At 32.3% G+C, this 6,409-nt stretch overlaps 1 pseudogene; it reads left to right on the top strand.

The window, feature by feature from the left end:
- The first annotated feature begins 2,805 nt into the window (after window positions 1-2,805).
- Window positions 2,806-4,293, top strand: LOC139701375 (heterogeneous nuclear ribonucleoprotein K-like; annotated as a pseudogene).
- The last annotated feature ends 2,116 nt before the right edge of the window (window positions 4,294-6,409 follow it).

Here is a 6,409-nt window from a genome sequence, read left to right as displayed (position 1 = left end):
AATTCCACTATAGATTTGATACTATCTTTTCTAAGAGATATAACAATAGCTTCACTTTTGAGTATTTTTTCAGAAATGTACTGAAATTTAATAGTTTATATTTGCAATAATAAGAATAGAAATATACACATAAAATTAACTAAATAAAAATGATAGTCAAGGGATGGGGATATAGCTCAGTTGGTAGAGTGCTTGCCTCACATGCACAAGGCCATGAGTTCAATCCCCAGCACCACCACAAATAATAATAATAATAATAATAATAATAATAATAATAATAATATCATTTAAAACAATAATTTTCCTGCAGTGGTATATTTTAATGAGGAAAGAAATTCTCCTGTATTTCTAAAATAATCATTTAGAATAATTTAAAGTTTCATCATTTCAATAATCACTTTTATTTTTACCATGGTATTTTTGGAGTCCTGAATGCCAAAGCATTCTTTTTACTTTGGGGAATAGTACATATCAAGGAACTCTTATTTCAACACTAAATTGATTAAACCCTTCCAAGCTTCATGTAGTGATTCAATCCCAGGGACACAAATATTAATGGTATATGTATTTTCTGATTGAGTTCTTTGGAGATAAATGTGCGCACCAATTTGGAGTGTCCTAATGACTTCCATGGGAGCTACTGGTTGGCAATTGTCTCCTGATGTATAACTTCTCTCTTCTTGGAATCTGGAGTGTTAAGGTGGTTTCACAGTAGCTCTGTATTTGAGATTTCTTCATAAAATTAAGAAAAAGCTTAAGACTAGAGTCTAGTATTGATAATTCAAGATCATTATTTCTGCCTAAATAAGTTGCATTTTTAAGCACTTTAAGCAAGTTTCAATACATAGAAAATAATGAAAAATGGAGTTCATCCAAATAAATATAACATCTTAAATGCATTAAATTATAAATAAATTAGTTAATATAATTTAATATGTGTAACTATTTTTATTCTTGTCAAGGGTCTACAATGAGCAAAACACATGGTAAAACATTTTTTGTACCAATTCACATAATTCATAAATGAGAATTTTTTCAGATACTTCTTCACATATATTGTCTTGCCTGATTCAGAAAAGAAAGTGTGCATTAATATTGCTAACTAAAAGATCACTGAATATTTCAAAAGTGAAAAAAAATAATACTTATATTTTATAATTGAAAATGAAAAATGCACTTATATATATTGAAAATTTCAATCTGGCAATACACTTCATATTTAGCATTTAACCCTCAGATTTTATAGATAATCTAGTTATACATTGAACTTATTTTTAAATTAAAAAAAAACTGGCAATACAGAGAGAAATATGACATCTCTTAACTAAGTAAAACATTTTGGAAAGTAAGTGGTTTATTTTTTTCAATGCCATTTAAATTCAATGTGCCAATTTCTCCTAGTACAAAGAATAATACTAAATAGATTAAACTCTTGAGCTTTTCCAACACACACACAAAAATATCTACCCAGAATAAAATTCTGCTCAAGGCTGAAAAATGTGTCTTGTGGGAGGAAAGTACAGTGTAGGTTGCCTCCATTTCTAAAACATGCATTTCTAATGTGCTGCTGAAGGGAAAGATATATCTCCCAGTGGAACATGACACAATTCTCCTCACTCTATTTTATGCTTCTAATCTATTGCCGCATAGATTTTTTCAGAGTGCAAGCACTTTAAAATTCATTATTTCACTAACCTACAATTTGAATAAACTAGAAATGTGCTAAGACTCATCAGAGCATGAATAAATACAAATATAGGAGATTCTCCACAAGTAAGTAAGAAACATACAATGAAGTCTTAGTAATATGGGAAGCTACCAACAGTTAAGTTTTTCATTTTTCAATAAAATAAGGAAATATCCAAAGATAGTTATCTGACCATTATAATTTCAATGGGAAATATACTTCTTATAGGCAAAATCTCCTCTTAAAAAGTAATGGATTGTTAGAAGAAATATTTGGAATACTATTGTGACTTCTACTTTCAGATCCAATATGAAAAGAATTTAAAAGTAGTCACTTCCATCATAAGGATCAATAAAACCTGAATAAACTAAAATTAATTGCCTTTGATTGCCTCAGTAAATTTAAGTTAGAGTACAAAGAATGCATCAATAAAATGTGAAAGACAAATAAATCTAGATTCCAATGCAAGATCTATTTTTTTTTTTTTTACCTAGAAGAGATTCACTAGAGCCATAAAACTAGAAACTTGACTTTAACAACAATGACAGCAACAAGCAAAACTTTCTCAGGCCGTAAAAGAGTAGAAATAAGTTTTTCAGGGAGAAGAAAAATGATACAGAGAAGACATTCAGATCTATAATAAAAAGGGAAAAAATAGAGAAGTAACATAATATTTAATTTCTTATTCATATTCAATCTAACACATAACTGTTTGTAAATTACTAGTAATAACAAATCTATTGGGTGATTATATCACATGACATAATTAAGATTGCTGACTGCATTTTCCTAAGTGCCTGGAAGGAGGAACTGAAACACACCTGTACAAGACAATGGTAGTGTATGTGAAAAGCCTTATTGCTATTATTTTAAGATGAAGATAAATTTAGATTAAATGTAAATGCATATTGGAAAATTTGGGGACAAAAACTAAAAAAAATTAAAATGTATACAGATATAAGATGGATATGCTGAAGATGTAATATAAAAATGGATCATAAAAATAATTAAATCGAGGGGGCCTGTGCTTTTTCTGTCTAGCTGTGACCCTCTGAGGCAGCGCGGCTGTGAGGGGATGGCAGATTCGCATGACTGGTGTGTCCATTTAATACAAGAAAATGGAAACTGAATAGCCAGAGGAAACCTTCCCCAACACCGAAACCAGTGGCGAATTTGGTAAGCACCCTGCAGAAAATATGGTAGAGGAGCAAGCGTTTATAAGATCTAGAAACACAGATGAGATGGTTGAATTACGAATTCTGCTTCAGATCAAGAATCTACGGCAGTGATTGGGAAAGGAAGCAAGAATATTAAGGCTCTCCAGACAGACTACAATGCCAGTGTTTCAGTCCCAGACAGCAGTGGCCCTGAGTGCATATTGAGTATCAGTGCTGATATTGAAACAATTGGAGAAATTCTGAAGAAAATCATCCCTACCTTGGAAGAGGGCCTGCAATTGCCATCACCCACTGCAACCAGCCAGCTCCCACTGGAATCTGATGCTGTGCAATGCTTAAATTACCATTACTATAAAGGAAGAGACTTTGACTGCTAGTTGAGACTGTTGATTCATCAGAGTCTGGTAGGAGGAATTATTGGGGTCAAAGGTGCTAAAATCAAAGAACTTCAAGAGAACACTCAGACCACAATCAAGCTTTTCCAGGAATTCTCCCCTCATTCCACTGACAGAGTCATTCTTTTTTTTTAAATTTATTTATTTATTTATTTATTTATTTTAATTGGTTGCTCATTCTTATTGGCGGAAAGCTTGATAGGGTGGTAGAGTGCATAAAGATCATCCTTGATCTTATATCTGAGTCTCCCATTAAAGGACATGCATAGCCTTATGATCCTAATTTTTATGATGAAACATATGATTATGGTGGTTTTACAATGATGTTTGATGACTGCTGTGGACGTCCAGTGGGATTTCCCATGTGAGGAAGGGGTGGTTTCGACAGAATGCCACCTGGTAGGGGTGGGCGTCCCATGCCTCCCTCTAGAAGAGACTATGATAATATGAGCCCTCGTGGAGGACTCCCACCCTTTCCTCCTGGTCAAGGTAGCCGGGGTGGGAGCAGAGCTCGGAATCTTCCTCTTTCTCCACCACTACCACCTAGGGGAGGAGATTTAATGGCCTATGACAGAAGAGGAAGACCTGGAGATCCTTACGATGGCATGGTTAGTTTCAGTGCTGATGAAACTTGGGACTCTGCAATAGATACATGGAGCCCATCAGAATGGCATATGGTTTATGAACCACAGTGTGGCTCTGGATATGATTATTCCTATGCAGGGGTCGTGGCTTATATGGTGATCTTGGTACCTATTATTACAACACAAGTAACTATTCCCAAAGATTTGGCTGGATTTATTATTGGCAAAGGTGGTCAGTGGATTAAGCAAATCCATCATGAGTCCTGAGCCTCAATCAAAATTGATGAGCCTTTAGAAGGATCCATTACAGGAATACAGGACCAGATACAAAATGCACAGTATTTGCTGCAGAACAGTGTGACGCAGTATGCAGATGTTGAAGGACTCTAATGCAAGATTTTTTTTTTCTTTTTTATAGTGTGAAGCAGTATTCTGGAAAGTTTTTCTAAGACTAGTGATATATATAGTTACATATTATACAAACCTTAAAACATAGTTGTCAGAGTAAATTAAAAAAATAAACTGCACCTTATGTTTTTTACAAGAAACCAATTTTTGTGATAAAACTATATTTTTATAAGTTCAAAAGGTAAAGATAAGTAGAAAGACACATCATACTAATAACAATAAAGAAAAAAGTCAGGCTACACGTTCTACCAGGGAAATTCTACCAGGGAGAATTAATCTTTTTCTTAAGGATAATATTAATTATGTATATAAACTGTAATGCTATGTAAGGAAATACACATAAAAAATCTTGCATCATGCCAATTTGTAAACTAGAAATTCTAAGTATTTTCCATCTCAGAGAACTACATTTATCACCAAGATGTTAATAATAGAGTTTGGGAAAGATATGTTGAACACATTTTTTAGAACTGGAAAGCATTTGGAAGGTAACTAAGAGAAAATCACACAGAATGAAACAAAGGTTGACATTCTTCACTATTACATTACAGCTTGTAGATTATATTGAGTGCATAAGACTGAATCATAACAGAAGATTTTATTAAATAATATTTTATAACATGGGAAAAATTTTGATCTATTTTATTTGATCTAAATAGCTGAGCATGAATACATGTTGTTTTAAAATTCAATATAATAACTATGTAGTTTATCATCTTTTTTTCATAAGTTTGTATTCTAAAGTGCAAGTTGATTATAATTTGTTCAACTTTTATCTTAATAATAATCAGCATTAGCAATATTTTATAAAGAAAGTAATTGAATCAAATTATCATGAGATATGATACAAAGGAGGAAATTGCTTAATTGTTGATTGATTCAGAAACAGAAAAGCAAGAGGAAATTTAGAAGAAAATACTACTCTGTAACGCTAAAGAATAAAATATTGTCAACAGCAGTGAAAACTTTTTCTGTTAAGTAAATCAGTAAAGAAAAATAAAGCACCATAAATACTTTAAATACTCCAGATTTGACCATTGGATTATGGATATCATAATTTTGGAACACTTTACACCATAGAGGAGGCACAAGTCTGATTGGGTGTTTTAAAAAATGGTACTCATTAATAGGAGACAAATTATATTCCCTCCATACTCATGGGAGAAGTGTTGCTAGAAACTTGTGAGGAGAAAAATTGGCCAGTATCAAAAGGAACAATTGAGATCTGTGTGTACAACATTACAAAATATTTATATGCTCATAGAAATTATCCAGAAAAGAGAAAAAAGTTGTTGATGTTCCTAGGAGTTGACAAAATTGCTGGAATGATGACTTTTCAAGTTGTTAACAGGATAAGATTTAGTGCAGTTTCCTTAGAGAAACAGAACAGCAGGAAGAAGATATGGTTAAAGAGTCTGGTACATGTTGAATATAGTATTGAATGTGATGGCATTAATTTATATAAGTTCTCTTCGTATTGCTTCAGGTCCTTAGGGAGTAGTAAGAATGCACTGGGAGTGAATGCTGGAGTGGAATTATTAGGCATTTGGTGAGAGAGGCAAAAGTACATGAAGTCATGTTTAAGAAGAGTTAGAAAATAATGCACTGGAAAAATACAGTATGATTGGCAGGGAGAATTAACTTTTGTGGTCATCACTTAATTTAACTACTTTATGTGACCTTTAAAAAGGTTTTTATGATATTCATAAGGGTACATATTCTCTGAGATTTTTTTTCCTACAAGCAAGTTACAGCTGAGCTGATATAGTGGCAAAGGATCAAAAAGCATAATCTATTTTTAATGGAGTATTTTAAGATGTTTTCAATAATATCCTGTGTTTGACTTTAAGAAAGCAGATGTCTGAATTTAATTCTAAGTCATTGATGTGGAATTCAGATAATTTATTAAAAGGAATAAGATCTCTTTGGTATTTTATAGTCTGCATGTAGCCAATCCAAAAAAATAAAAATCAAGCAATAGAACTCATTTATATACTATGGTTGGTTTATAAACAATGCTTTTCAAAATATCTATATAAACTTCATAGATAATTTGAGAATGTTTTACGATGGAATTTTTTTCTCTGACAAACTTAATAGGGAGTGCATACAAATGGATTCTTATTAAAGGGAAGCCATAAAATTTACATATGGTCT

The sequence above is a fragment of the Marmota flaviventris genome, chromosome 9, assembly GCF_047511675.1.
Source record: "Marmota flaviventris isolate mMarFla1 chromosome 9, mMarFla1.hap1, whole genome shotgun sequence".
NCBI classification, from domain to species: Eukaryota; Metazoa; Chordata; class Mammalia; order Rodentia; family Sciuridae; genus Marmota; species Marmota flaviventris.
Note: the sequence above shows the minus strand (reverse complement) of the source record. Positions and strands in the feature narration are given on the sequence as shown.